At 34.6% G+C, this 15,241-nt stretch overlaps 1 pseudogene; it reads left to right on the top strand.

Annotated features, from left to right (window-relative positions):
- Positions 1 to 6,948: 6,948 nt before the first annotated feature.
- On the top strand, positions 6,949 to 7,664 carry LOC101580709 (annotated as a pseudogene).
- The last annotated feature ends 7,577 nt before the right edge of the window (positions 7,665 to 15,241 follow it).

The raw sequence follows: 15,241 nt of genomic DNA on the forward strand, positions 1-15,241 counted from the left end.
TCAGTAGTCCATAATAGTATTGGGTCTTCCACTTCACTGGCAATGTCCAAAGTTGTTGACCTGAGTCCACTACACCTCAACATAACAACATGTCTCTATTTCTTATAATTCATTTTTATAATTTTTGCTAGATGCTTAAGACCAAGGTAAAGCAAGACCTGTGAAACAAGAAGTGTAGCTTTTGGATCTGATAAGGTCAGTAAAATCTCCTCAGGATTTATCCTGAGATTCTGTACCTCAGATTTTAGATCCTTTTCCAGTGGTCAGCCATGTGGATGAGTCATGGCCATTGCTTGGCCAATGTGCTCTCTGTGAAAGCCTGAGAGAATGTTTTCTCTCCATGTGACTCTCCTTAGGCACACTCCATATCATCGATCACTTTCTTCTTTGGCCCCATAAACTCCTCGATCAAAACATTTGAGACAGAACTGAGGTACATGATGTTACAATACAGGTTCTCATATGTCCTGAGTCTTAATTGGCCTTGGAAGGCTAGGGCCAAAATGTTGGCTTTCCTTGCCGCCCTGCTTTTTCTCTAATTTTTGGTCTGCAAAATTAGATAGTTAACCCTCCAGAAGAGAAGCTTATTGTTACTACCATAGAACTTAGGCTGTTAAGTTTAACTTCACAATCTGTCTTAATATCAAACATCTTAGGCATAGTATGAAACAGGTATTTTTCATCAAATATTGATATGTTAAACTTTAAATCCCTTCAGAATAGCACAAAAAATTAAAATATGTTTAAAAAATAGAAATAAAGAGTTATATATGTTTTCTTGTAAGTCCAGAAATCTAACCATATACAAAATTGTTGCAGGACAGTCCCACAACACTCCTTTTCCTGTCTCCTGCCTTCATTCATCATCCCCTTCCTTTTTAAACAATCATCTACCCAAGAGACAGCATGGTAGCAACTGGCGTGTCATGAAAAGCAGCAGGTATTCAGAAGACCAGAATGACAGGAACTCTAAGTATGAACCTAATATTAAAAATTGCCATCTTCAATGCAGTTGCTTAGTTCACAGGTGTCAGTATATATAGTTAGTCAGGGTGAGAATCCTTCCAATTAACTGCTAGATCTGAAAATCTTCTGAAGATTCTCAGGATCATTGCCTTATGCATCTTGTACATATAAATTTATGGCTTGTCTCTGTCATGTTTCCTAGCTCTTCCTTCATTAACTAGTCCTCAAGTTCTTACCTTACTTTTAATAGTATTATAACTTTCTATTTGTATTTGTTCTTTTGAGTTATTGTACTATGGAAACTATATGATATTTACACATATGTGTCTGGTTTATTTCACTTATGAGTATATCTTCGAGTGGCATCCACATAAATATAAACACTTTGAATTTATCATTCATTATAGCTGAGTAATACTCCATTGTAGAAAAGTACCACATCTTTTTCATCCATTCCTCAGATGACAGGCATCTTAGTTATTTCTAAGATTTCGCTATCACAAATTGTGCTGCTATAAACATAGGCACACATATATCAGTATGATATGGTGTTTTCAGATCAACAGGGAAAATTCCCAGTAGGGAAATAGCTGGTTTAAATGTTGTTTTCAGTCCTAGTTTTTGAGGAATTTCCACACTAATTTCCATAATAGTTGCACCAGTCTGCATTCCTACCAGCAGTGGAGAACGGTTCATTTTTCTGCACAGCCTTTCCAACATTTGTTGTTGGTTAATTCCTTTATGATAGCCATTCTTTCTGGGGTGAGATGATATCTCAATGATGTTTACATTTCCATTTCATGGATGGCTAGTAATGTGGAGCATTTTTTCTTATATTTATTCTCTTCTTTAACTTCATCCTCTGAGAAGTGTGTCTTCATCTCAGATACCCATTTCTGGACTGGGTCTTTAAATTTTGGGGCCCTAGTGTTTTTTTTATTTCTTTATAAATTCTAAAGAGCACACATTTGTCAGAGTCCTTATTTGTCAAATTTTTTTTTGAAATTTGTGGGTTTTCTGTTCACTTTGTTGGTTATTTCTTTTGTCATGCAAGAACTTCTCAATAAGAGGAGGTCCCAGTTAATTCTTTCAACTTTTCCCATGTATTTTGATTTTTGTTCATGAACACTTTGCCTACCCCTATGTCTTCAAGAATTCCTCCTATAGTCTCTTCCAGGAGAGTTAGTGTTTCTGTCTCTTTGATTAAATATTTAATCCATTTTGACTTTAGCTTAGTGCATGGTCATAGAACTGGGTCAAGTTTTAGTTTTCAGCATGTAGAGAGACAGTTTTTCCAGAAGCATTTGTCAAAGAGTCTATCTTTCTTCCAGAGAGTATGTTTGGCCACTTTTTCAAAGATAAGGTGAATGAGTGTGTTCGTAGATGCTTCAGCTTCTTCTAATCTACTTCATTGATCATGAGGTATATTTTGTTGCCAGTACCATGCTGATTTTACCACAGTAGCCTTGTAGTATAATTTCAAGTCAGGAATTGAAATGCTTCATGCCTTGTCTTTGTTGCCGAGAATTGCCTTTGATATTCTAGGTCTTTTCTGGTTCCAGATAAATTTTAGGAATGATTTCTCCATGTCTGTGAGGTATGTTGATAGTAGTTTTATAGGAATGCGTTAAATAGGTACAGCAATATTGGTAGTTTGGCCATCTTCACAATGTTGGTTCTTCCTGTCTATGAGCATGGAATATCTTTCCATTTTCTGAAATCCTCTATGATCTCTTTTTTAAGAGTATTGTAATTTTCCTTGAGAAGATATTTGACTTCTTTTGTTAGATAAATTCCAAGGTATTTCATTATCTTCGGTGCTATTGTAATATGTATTGTTTCTATAATTTTCCTCTCAGTGTGTTTGTTGTCTGTGTAGAGGAATGCTATTGACTTTTGGGTACTGACTTTTGGGTATTGACTTTGCATCCTACTACTGAATTTGTGTATCAATTCTAGTAGCTTCTTGGTGTAGTTTTTTGGGTCTTCCAATTAAAGTATCATGTCATCTTCAAATAATGTTAATTTAGCATTTTCTGTATCTATTCTTATTCTTTTGTTTCTTTCTCTTGTCTAATGGCTGTAGCTAATGATTCCACAACTATGTTGAATAAGAGTTGTAATAGAGGACATCCTTGTCTTGTCTTTTTTTATTTTTATTTTTATTTTTATTTTTGTATAATTGAGTGCTCCAGTGTTTGGTGCATACATCTTTATGATTGTTACCTCTTTCTCTTGAATTTTCCCCTAACCAGTATATCTGGGCTTGGCCTTGTCAGTATTTCATTCATCTTATTTTTCATGTTGATTTTTGTAAATTTCTGGTAGTAGATATTTTTATCACTGCTATTGAGGCGTCCCAGCAAATATTTGTTCTTCATGGAAATCTTCTAGGTGTAGATGATTCTTGTTTTTTGTCTTGTGCCATGATCCTAACTTTCCAATTTATGTAGGTTGAGATGTAGCTTCCTGTTAAGTTCAGCAATCCGTCTTTATGATGGCTGTGGTAATGGCTATGTCCCTAGTTGTATACTAGGAAAAACAACTGGTTACAATAAGTGTGATATCCTTGAAAGTAGTACATTTATCAATAATACTAACATGAAACACAACCTAGAGTCTCACAAAATATCAAGTAGTAACTGTTAATTTGGTACCTTCATAGTGATGAGACTTAGTTATAAAAAATAAATAATAAATCAGGAAATTTATGTAAAGAGATTTTTCCATTAGCAGAGTAACTTTTACCTGTGTTATTTAAGAGAGATATGGAATAAAATAGACAGCTAATAGAAGGGAAATATAGTCCAAGCAAGACTGGAGGAAAAGGCAGCGACCTGGCGCGGCGGTCTGGGCGGCAGGCGGCGGAGCGCGAGGTCGCCGGTTCGCGCCCCCGTCCCGCCTGTCTCTTTGTTGGGCTGGAGAGATGGCTCAGTGGTCTAAAGCACCTACTTAGAACAAGCTTAGCAAAGCATCAGGGATTGCGGTTCGATCCCCCAGCACCACATGCCAGCCAGCCCCGCCCCCTGGTGGGCTGAGCTGGCCACACACACACACCACACACACTCTCTCTCTGTCTCTGTCTCTGTCTCTCTCTCTCTCTCTCTCTCTCTCTCTCTCTCTCTCTCTCAAATAAATAAAAAATAAATAAATAAATATTAAAAGACTGGAGGAAAAAGAATAGTCAAACAAAGTTTGAGAATGTGGTATGAGAGTGAGAAAGAAATAATATAGGAGAATGGAAAAGATTATCAAAGAGAACTGGGAACATGAAAGACAACTTCTACTTGCATAAAAAATATTAAAAAAGGAAGAAATGCAGTAGAGGGAAGAGATAAAAAAGATGAATAGAACACAACAAAAATTGTATTGTAAACCAGAACCTCGAACAATAACTAACTAAATGAATAAATGATAAATACATAATTGATTGAACTATAAAAAGAAATTCAAACACATAGAGAAAAATAATAATAAAATTAATCTGTTGTCCACAGTTCAGTCATACTGTCCAAGTCAGATCCCAAAACTGATGAGTGACCCTACCATATCTGCAGTCAAATTAGTGCTGGGTATGGGACTGATGTTGGCCTTTGGATGTAGGGGCTATGGCCGGTCTTTATCCAGCAGTTTTCTGAATGGCCCACCCATGTCTCCCTACCACTATCATCTAAATTTGCTTTCGCTGCTGGTTGCAGGGCAGGGGAGTGTTAATTTCCCACCCATTTTCCCAACCACTACCACTGGTTACGGGTTTGGGGAGTGCTATTTCCTCTCTCTTTGTCTGAATAGCCCCAGGCTGATTGTGTTGCTGGTTGCAAGCCACAAGTAGTATTAACTTCCTGGTCCAGAAGTACTTGAGCTGCTGGTAGTATGGTGGGGGAATGCTAGTTTTCCATTCCTTGTCCCTGCTGATCCTATACAAAACTGCTTGCACCACTGTTAGCAGCCATATCTGTGATCAGAGTCCATCTCTCACACTGGTAGGCAGAAAGGATTATGTTGTTCCAGTAACTGTTCTCTCTGCTGCAGCCAGTCCCTAACCTTGTATACCCTATTAGTTTCAGTTAACAGCTATATGTTGCTGCAGAAAAAGAGAAAAATGAAAGGCAGCCCATTGGGAAAAGGAGCAGTCATTTGCCCCTGTTTCATGGTGCAGTTTGTTTCCAAGCTCAATATTGTCTGCACAAAATTAAAATAGGTGGGGGACCTGGTATTCTAGGTGTTGTAGATGTGTACTGCATTGACTGAGTTCAACAAACATTTCTAGTCTCTGTTTTTTTGAGAGGTGTGTTGGGGTCTTCCCAGAAATGGTGGTTCTTTGTCCACCAGCAGTAGGTAACCCCACAGTTGGCCCTATGGGTATATACTCATTTTAGAAAGTCCTATACCTATTTTTCATTTTATCTATGTTATGGTTTGTGTATAGTTCTCCACACAAAGCCTCATGCAGTCTTGAGGTGGCTTTTAGAGTTTGTGATAGATTACTGTGGGTGTGGATGCTGCACCTGCCCTGGGGCAGGTAATTTGAATTGCAATGTAAGGAGGGAACAGAAGTTAACTGCTTGAGCTGGTGCTACACTTCTCTTTTGTGCTCTTGCTCTTTTCCACTGCCAGAAAGGTTGCTCTATGCCATGTGCTACTCTGCCTGGACCCAACTGAATATGAACAGAAAACTCCAGTAACTGTGAGCTAAATAAACCATTCCTTCTTTCAATTTGTTTGTCAGGTATTTGTCCCAGTAATTAAAGAAGAGTAACTAAGACAATGTATAAGTCTCTTATATGAGATTGATTTTGGCATCAGGATAAGTTTTTTCTCTTTCTGCCAGTGACTTGGGCTTTTAGTTGACTTTCTCTGAGTATCTCTTGTATGAGACTTCCTCTATTCTAAGGAACCTCCTCAAAAACAGGTACTTTAAGGCAAGCCCGGTACTTCATGCTTATTCTCTTTGCAGAGAACCTGCTTGCCCTTCTGTCCCTTTATAATGCATTAGTATGTCCTTCATCAGACATCAGAGCCATATTTTTGGACTTCCCATATCCAAAATTATGAATCAAATACACTGCTATTATTTATAAATTACCTAGTTTGTGTATTTTGTTGTAGCCACAGAATACTAAGACAGACCACATAACACAAGCATTGATTACTCATGGATACAGATCCAAATACATAAAGAAAAAAATTAAAACTATTATAGGAAGTAATAGATTATACACAAAGTGGTTAGGACTTACATAACATAACTGAGTATACCACATGAGACTAAAGGAGAAACACAAAGTGACACCTAAATAAGTATACATTTCTTTTACACTAATAGTGCTAATTGAAGTTGTTGACTTGAGCTTTTTACAGCTCAGCATATCTGGTGGCAACCCATTTATACTATGGACTATTAGACTATATTGCCATATTTTGCTGATTTCAAGTACTTACAATATTTGAACTTGCATCAAGTATGAAAACATCCTAGAAAGACTTCCCCAAACTCAGCTTCTTTAGCAGCAATGGAACACTCATCTCTGACAAAAAAAAAAAAAAAACGGGAGGATATAAATGAAAGACCATTTTGAAGTTAATATATATATATATATATATATATATATATATATGAGTTGCCATAGATATACCCCTAATTTTTCTTAGTTCAATGAGAAGAAACATTTGTTCTAATATTGTCTACACAAGAGACCATGTCTGCATCTTTTACTGTGAATAATTACTATAAAGATGACAATGTGCAATGTATTTACTGTAACTGTCCTACTAACCTATTTTGAAACTGTCTCATTGCTATTTCTTATTAAAATCAACTAAAAATAAAAAGAGTAGCCAACATTTATTTGCTTTCCAAGCTACAATGCTCTTCTATATTATATTAGAGAATCAGAATTACATTTTGCACTGTGTGAGAGACTTGGTCCAAGCCAGGAGGCTTGTTGTTGTGCATAAACTATGTTAGAGGCAAATTATGTGGCCATTGAAGATGGCAATTTGGAAGAAATGGAAGATGAAGTATGGCTTAAGAAGAGAAAAGGACGAAGAAATGTGATCAAAGATCATGTGAAGGAAGATGTAGTAAAAGCTAAGAAGAGTAGATGCCATCCTCCAGCTGAGAAGCTGTCACCAAATCCCCCTAAACTGACAAAACAGATGATCACCTACAAAGATAGTGTCAGCTGGCAGCTCAGTGAAGTCTTCATTCAGTTACCTTCCAGGGAAGAGTTACCAGAATACTATGAATTAATTAGGAAGCCAGTGGATTTCAAAAAATAAAGGAAATAATTTACAATCATAAGTACCGGAGGCTGGGCAACCAGGAGAAAGTGGTCATGCTTCTATGTCACAATGCTCTTATGTTCAACTTGGAGGGGTCCCAGATCTGCAAAGACTCCATCCTCTTACAGTCAGTGTTTAAGAGTGTGTGACAGAAAATTGACAAAGAGGAAGAAAGTGAGGGGGAAAGCAGTGAGGAAGAGGAAGAGAGAGATGAAGAGGAGTCTGAGTCTGAGGCACAATCTGTTAAGGTGAGAATCAAGCTCAATGAGAGAGATGAGAAAAGCCAGGACAAAGGAAAAGGCAAGAAAAGGCCAAATTGAAGAAAAGCAAAACCAGTGGAGAACGAATTTTACAGTGATGAAGAGCAGGATGGAAATGACCAATCGGAAACAAGTGGGACTGATGATGAGTGACCCCCATGGAACTGAATGTTTTTCCTCCCATATCTCAATTCTACCAAGTGGCTTCATTTGACATATGGTCACTAGCTTCTTTCTGGGTCCTCCTATTCATCTTATAAACTAGATTTATAATAGTGCCCGACAAACGTGATAACATGGTGTTAAAAAAATGAAGTTTGTAACATACCGTGACCAAATGGGACTCAAAGATTCAAAGATCAAAACACACAAAAGCTTCTGATGGAAAATGTAGGTGGATATTATATTTTCATGGGTGGGTCTAATTTGGTAAAGGTTTGTGCCTGGTTTTATCACCTGTTTGGATGAGATATTTGTCTTTTGTGTCACTGGTAACCAGGAAAAGCCATTAAAAGCCACTGGTTGTTTTATTTTGCACCAGGCAATTTTCAAGATTTTTACTTGTTTAATATTATTTTTTTACACTGTGGAACATATAAGCAACTTTAATAAGTGACAAATGTGCAGTAGTTAGATTTCACCTACATATACATTTTTTCCACTATATGCACTATGATCTGAAAAATGCTTTTTAAATTTTACAAGATTTATGTCTATTGTAAACATTGCTTAATTTTTTGTGCTCTTAGTTTTAAAAAAATTTGTTGAAAACATTATTGCATACTGTGATCTATATAATGTGCTGGATGGCTTCTTTTGTCCACCTGATTTCCTGTGTCACCAATGTGTATTGTCTCCATCTCCCTAAAGTGTACTTAATCTTTGCTTTCTTTACACAGTGCTTTGGTTGCAAGTCATAAGCCTGAGACAAATAAAATTCCAGTAATTTTGAATAATTTGGTATTGGTGCCTTTCTAATAAATACAATTTTGCTCCACTAAAAAAAAAACTCATAGGAAAAATTCTCCATTTAAAGTTATGTAATGCATCAGGATAGGTAAAAAGTTCATGGACAATAACCAAAATATACAAGAAATACTTTAAAAGTTCAACAACTGGTATCTCCTTTTTTTGAAAAGTTTCTGTAATTTGAAAGAGAACACAAACAAAATAAAAACAACTGAAAAATACATGAACTGTGAAAAAACATATAGCCAACTGTCCCGCAGACAAGGGACTTCTATCTAAAATGTATAATGAATTAATAAATCTGACCACCAGAATTCAAAGTCCCAATCATAAATGGGAATCTGATATGAAAATATACTTCACATATTAAGAAGTACACATGGCAAATAAATACATGGAAAAAAATATTCCACAGCACTTGCAATCGAGAAAAGCAAATTAAAACAACGTTGAGATGCCATCCCAACCCAGAAAGAATGGCTATCATAAAGAAGTCAGCCAATAACAAATGTTGGAAAGGGCCAACTGTTTGGTGGGAGTGCAGACTGGTACCACCACTTTTGAAATCAGTGGAGAGATTGCTCAAAAATCTAGGATTGGTAGTCTCTTTCAATTCATCTATTCCATGCCTGGGTACTTTTCCAGAAGAACTGAAAACATCATAACGCAGTGATATATGTGCACCCATGTTTAAATGTAATTCATTGGGATAGGTAAACAGCATAATTTACCATAGCTAAATCTTGGAAACAACCCAGATGTCCATCAACTGAGGAATGGATGAGAAAGATGTGGTATTTTCACACAATGGAATAATCCTCATTCATAAAAAATGATACATTTGAAACTTTTATAGGTAAATGGATGTAGATAGAAACCATTTTGGTAAGTAAAATAAATCAGGCCCATAAAAGTCTAAACGAGCAAATGGAATCTGAAAGGTACAATAGATACTGTCAATGGAAAAAAAATTATTGAAAGAGAAGGAAACACTGGGGTGAATAAAAGGAAAAAAGATAGAAGTGTATACATGTATATATGTAGGACAACTTGAATGATTGTACTGTTGATTTCTGCTAGTGTACTGAAAGGAACAGTAAAGATTTAATTTTTTTCTTCTCCTTTTTAATTTTCAATGACTTTTGTTTCTTTACCAATTTTGCATGCGTATGCCTGGCAATGTAAACTAATTTGAAGAAAACGTTATGCAATACAATAACCATTGTTGGATTCCCACTAATTTGTTTAGTGAAATACTATAGTTTTTCTAACTTTTTTTAATACTTTGTATTCTCTTTAAAAAATGTTAGGAAATTTTAAATGTACTACTTTCTCTTCATACATAGATAGTTACTTATATCCTAGGTTTCAGATAACTGAAGTCAAAAGTCAAGAAAAAACTATGGGTAAAAACATTATTGTACCTACATTTTATTTAGTGTACATTTATTTCCTCAATCTCATTTCTAAATTTTTAAGAACTTGATTTCACACAGTTCTGCCATCAGCAAATATCTGTCTTAAATTTCAAAGAAAGAAGAATAAGCTTTTAAAAACTCTCAATTTTCATAGCTAATTGAATGTAATATTCAGTATAAGGTAATAACATGAGAGTAAGAATTATTTCAAAAATTACCAACTTTTTGCATTTAAAAAGAAATGTTATGCATTAACTATACTTTATTATCACATTAGGTAACTTTACTTATTAACTAAAACCAAAGAATGAGCTGTATTAGTAATTAATTGTGAGTACTGATCATAATAAATAATACTCCCATAACTAAAGTAACTGATGAACATAATCCCCATGAATAAGATAATTAGATTCTGAACATCCCAAAAATGTTCCATTTTTTGCTTTACTTAACAGAAACAATTATACATTATCTAATTATACAATTATTACCATACATAAATTATTTCATGGTGAGTCAGTTCGGTAGCATTGAGATTAAATTACTGAAAAAAAGTGAAGAAAAGTGTTGAAGTTTCTCTAATGGAAAATTGAAAATTATAAATCAGCCACAATTTTAGATGTACCTTTTTCAGTTCTGCTTGATTCTCCCTTTTATCTATATAGAACAGAGCAATAAGTGAGAGAAACTGCTTTATGCTACTTCCCTACACTTAACTGAAGAAGAAAACCATTGAAATGTGACCAGAACCTTTTAAAATACACCAAGGACATTTTAATGCCTTCCTTTACTGAGAAAATGTTAAACTTTTATGATAAGATCATTATAAAATTCACCTTATAGTTTACAGAGTGCATAAATACCTGAAGTATTTGGTCAAAATATAGTTTATGGGGTTCACACAAGTGATGCTGATTCAGAATACAGTTTCTATTCATCTATATTTTCATTACATAGTCCATAAAATTATTATGATTCATTCTATCTTGTAAGTAGACTAGCATTTGACAATCATTACTACAGTTTCTTGTGCAAGAATTATGTGGTTTTTGGTAAGGGAGTGAAGCCTGGTTATGCTCATATATTCATGTTGAAAATTGAGAGAAAAAGAATATGTGTCAGAAATCCTTTCAATTTTCTTATATAATTGTGAAAGTATATTTATTATAATTAGGTTTATGGGTGGAAAAATTGAAGCTTAATATGCTTATATGGTTATAATATTTTATTTGTTATTATTATCTAAGTGAATATCTTGGTCATTCTAGAAATTTAACCATCAAATTGTTCACTAATTATTATCTGTGTAAATTTATAGTAAAATCGTTAAATTTGTCCTGTTTTTCTAACTATCCATTCCTAGTATCTCAGCTCAGGGCACAGCTAGGTCTCATTTGTAGACTTTTCATTTGGCAGTTCTGAAATATAAAATATAGTGACATCAATGTATAATTGAGAAATAAGCACAAAGAATAAGTACATTTTATCAGAAAAAAATAATTATATTGGAATAGTGATGCAAGAAGGTAATAATGAGCAAGGCTGTAACACTACAAGAGTTAGTGCTACATCTGACTGGTAATCTTATCGATTCACTTCCCTTCAGTAAATTCTCCAATCTCTAACCACAGTACAAATTACTTACTTTTATTTTATGTTTATATGTTAACAGGTTTGCAGTACATATTTACATTTGTAAATATTTGTGAAAAATCTAATCCACTACTTCCTGATATATTGCTTATATTTTGCTCTTAATTCACAATTTGAGTCTATGATATAAGCTGTACATATTTTATTTAGGCTTGTTATCTGATTTATTGTATTTGTCATTCTGGTCTTAAAGTATATTCATTTTCCTATAAATGACTCGCATTTATCCTTCTTGATGGCAGGCTAGCACTCTATTTTATGTAAACACTATGTTTTCTTGATCCATTCATCTATTGATGGACATTTAGGATGCTTCCAAGTTTTATACATCGTTAGGTATGCTGCTGTAAATATGTGCATGCTTGTATCCCTGTGATAGAATCTTAAACTTTTTGGAAAGATATCTACAAAAGAAATAACAGGGTGAAATAGAATATTTAAAATTTTTAATTTAAAAATCTTTTATTTATTTTTGGTACAGGGTCTTGCTATGCAGATTGGACTCATAGTGATACTCGTGTCTCAGCTTCCCCAGAACTTGGATTACAGGCATGTGCCACCACTCCTCGTCTCAGTGGCTGGCTCAGTATGTTATGGGGCAGGGCTGATGTGGCATGCAGTATAAGTGATTGAACCCAGTCTCTGTGTTTCCCTAAGCAGGCACTTGGTCCACTGAGCTATCTCCCCAGCCCTCACTAAAATTTTTGTGAAATTTTAAACTGCTTTTCATAATGCATAGAGTTACTTACAGTTCCACTAACAGTGTAGAGGGTTAACTTTTGCCCTGAGACTTTGCCAGCATTTGTTATTAGTTGATTTACTGATGACAGACATGTTTTCTGGGGTAATATGAAACCTCAGTGTTATTGTAATTTGCATTTCTCTAATGGCAAGTGGTGTTGAACATTTTTTTCTGTGTATTTATAGGACATTTGAATTCTTACTCTATGAAGTGTCTATATATTTCACCAATTTTTGATTGGGTCTTTTTTTTGAAGAGCCTTTTAACACATAATAAAAATATGTTGTAGACATAAATCCTTTGTCTACTGAGTAGAAAAATTTCCCAATATGTAAATTTTCTTTGTTTTTTTAAATGTATTTGGTACAGGGTCTCACTAGGCAGCTTGGATTCATAGGGATACTCATGTTTTCAGTCTTCCCAGTGCTGCGATTACAGTTGGGTGCCCCCACACTTTGTCATGGGCTAGCATGGCATGTGGTACTGAGAATCAAAACCTTATCCTGGCACTTACTTAAGCAGGTGGCTAGTCTGTTGAGCTATCTCATCATCCTCAATTATGTAAGTTTTCTTCTCAGACTGTTGGTTTTTCTATTTGCTTTTCAGAAGCTTTTGAATTTGATATGATCTCTTTTTTTTTTTTCATAACCAGGGATTGAACATAGACCCTTGCGAATGCCAGGCAAGCACTTATTCTACTAAGCTATTTCCCCAACCCTGATACTACTTTTAAAGGAATTTTCATTAGTTCACTTTTACAAAAATATTCTGCTTTATATTCTTACATTTTTCCAAACATCCTTTGTTTTCTTCAACTCTTACAGTGTTACAGCCTTGCTCATTATTGTCTTCTTGCTCCTCCATTCCTATTCAATTATTTTTCTGATGAAATATACTTATCTTTTATGTTTATTTCTGACTTATACATTGATATCAGCATCTTTTAAGTTTCAGAACTTAAAAGCAAATGAAAAGCTAAAATACTGAATCATTTTATGTACATGAGAAATTGATAAGTAAATACTTCAAAAATTAGACCCCATTCAGAAATATTAGGCTTGTTGATAATCCTCAATGATTTGTGTCCAAAATTGCACTGAAGAGCCAGCCAGACAGCTCATCAGACTAAATTGTATGCTTATGCAGGCCTTGGGGATGGCATTTGATCCCCGGTGTGCTGCACAAGCCCCACCCAAGGGGTGCAGTGAGACAGCGACTGAGACTGGGCGGTGCATGCCAGAAAATCTTAGCAATTGGGAGACTGAAAACAGGAGGATCACTATGAGTCTGATCTATGTAGTGAGACCATGTCGACCATGTACTAACTATATTTTTAAAGATTCCACTGAAATGACTGGTCTCTGTAGTACTAAATTTAGATAAAAATAACCCTATCAGAATAAACTACTATATTGTATATTACAAAGTTCCTTAAAAACACATTTTCAAATAACAATTTATATATGTACAGATCATTTATATATCATAAATAAACATACTTAGTACATTTATAAAATCTTAAAAACAACAGACATTTCTACACAAAAAGTAAATATTTGCCTTTAGGTTTCATTTTTTTCATTCTTGATATTATTTTATGAGGCGAAATAATATTCAATACTAAAAAACATTTCTTTTTCTTCAATGACTGAAGGAAAATTATACACCCACATAAGAATGTTTGAAATTTGAGGGAGTTAACTCCATTAGCTCATCTCCTTAAGTAAAATATATTTTCTTTTTCTAATTAATTTTATTGAGAAACAAATAGCAATGAGATGGCTTCAAATCAGGTTAGTAGGACAGTTTCAATAATTAATACATTACATATTGTTGTCTTTGTAGTAGTTACTCATAGTACAAGATGCAGACATGATATCCTGCCCAAACACTATTAGTACAAATCTTTCCTCTCATTGAATTTAGAGAAAGTAGCTGTATATCTGTCCTATTTTGAATATACAGATGCAAAATGACCTGTCATTTATATACCCCTTTTTGTTTAGTTGTGTCAAAGATGGGAGATCCATTGCCATTTAAATATTGTAGTTTCGTGAATTCAGCAAAATAATCCAAAATAGTCCAGTAGTCCATAATAGTAGTGGGCTATCCATAGGACTGGCAATGTCAGAAGTTGTTGACTTGAGCCATTTACAGCTCAACATGTTAATATGGCTTTACTTTTTATACCTCATTTTTATACTTTTCTACTGGATGGTTAAGATCAAGATAAAGGAAGACCTATAAAACAAGAAATGTAACTTCTGTATATGATAAGGTCAGTCAAATCCCCTCAGGATTTATCCTGAAACCATGTACCTCAGTTTCTAAATCCTTTGTCAGTGTTAACCAAGTGGTTGAGTCATGGCCATTTCTTGGCCAATTTGCTCTCTGTGAAAGCCTGAGAAAAAGTTTTCTCTCTAGGTGACTCTCCTTAGGCACACTCTACATGATCTATCACTTTCCTCTTTGGTCCCATAGTCTCCTTGATCAGAAAATTTGGGACACCACTGAGTTAAAGGATGCTATAGTACATGTTCTCTTAGTCCTGAGTCCTCACTGACTTTGAATCGATTTGGCCAAAATGTTGTCTATCCTTGCAGCCCTTCTTTTTCTGTAATTTTTGGTCTGCAATCTTAAGTTGTTAACCCTCCAGAAGAGGAGCTTAATGATATAATTATCCTATAAAAGAGGTGGTTGAGCTTAAGCTCACTGTCTGTCTAAATACCAAACATCTTATAAATGAAAACAAGAGACAAGAAAAAATTCACATAAGACTCTCCTGCTACAGTGCTGTATATGCTTAGATTTCTAAAATTTTTATGTGAAAATATATAATTGTTTATTTATGCTTTTTAATACTTTCTATTTTTATTTTTTATTTTTTTCTTCACATTCTCTAAGAATTTTAAATTTAACATATCATTACGTGATGGAAAATACCTTTT

The sequence above is a fragment of the Octodon degus genome, unplaced genomic scaffold (genome assembly GCF_000260255.1).
Source record: "Octodon degus isolate 3935 unplaced genomic scaffold, OctDeg1.0 scaffold00198, whole genome shotgun sequence".
In the NCBI taxonomy this organism is placed as follows: domain Eukaryota; kingdom Metazoa; phylum Chordata; class Mammalia; order Rodentia; family Octodontidae; genus Octodon; species Octodon degus.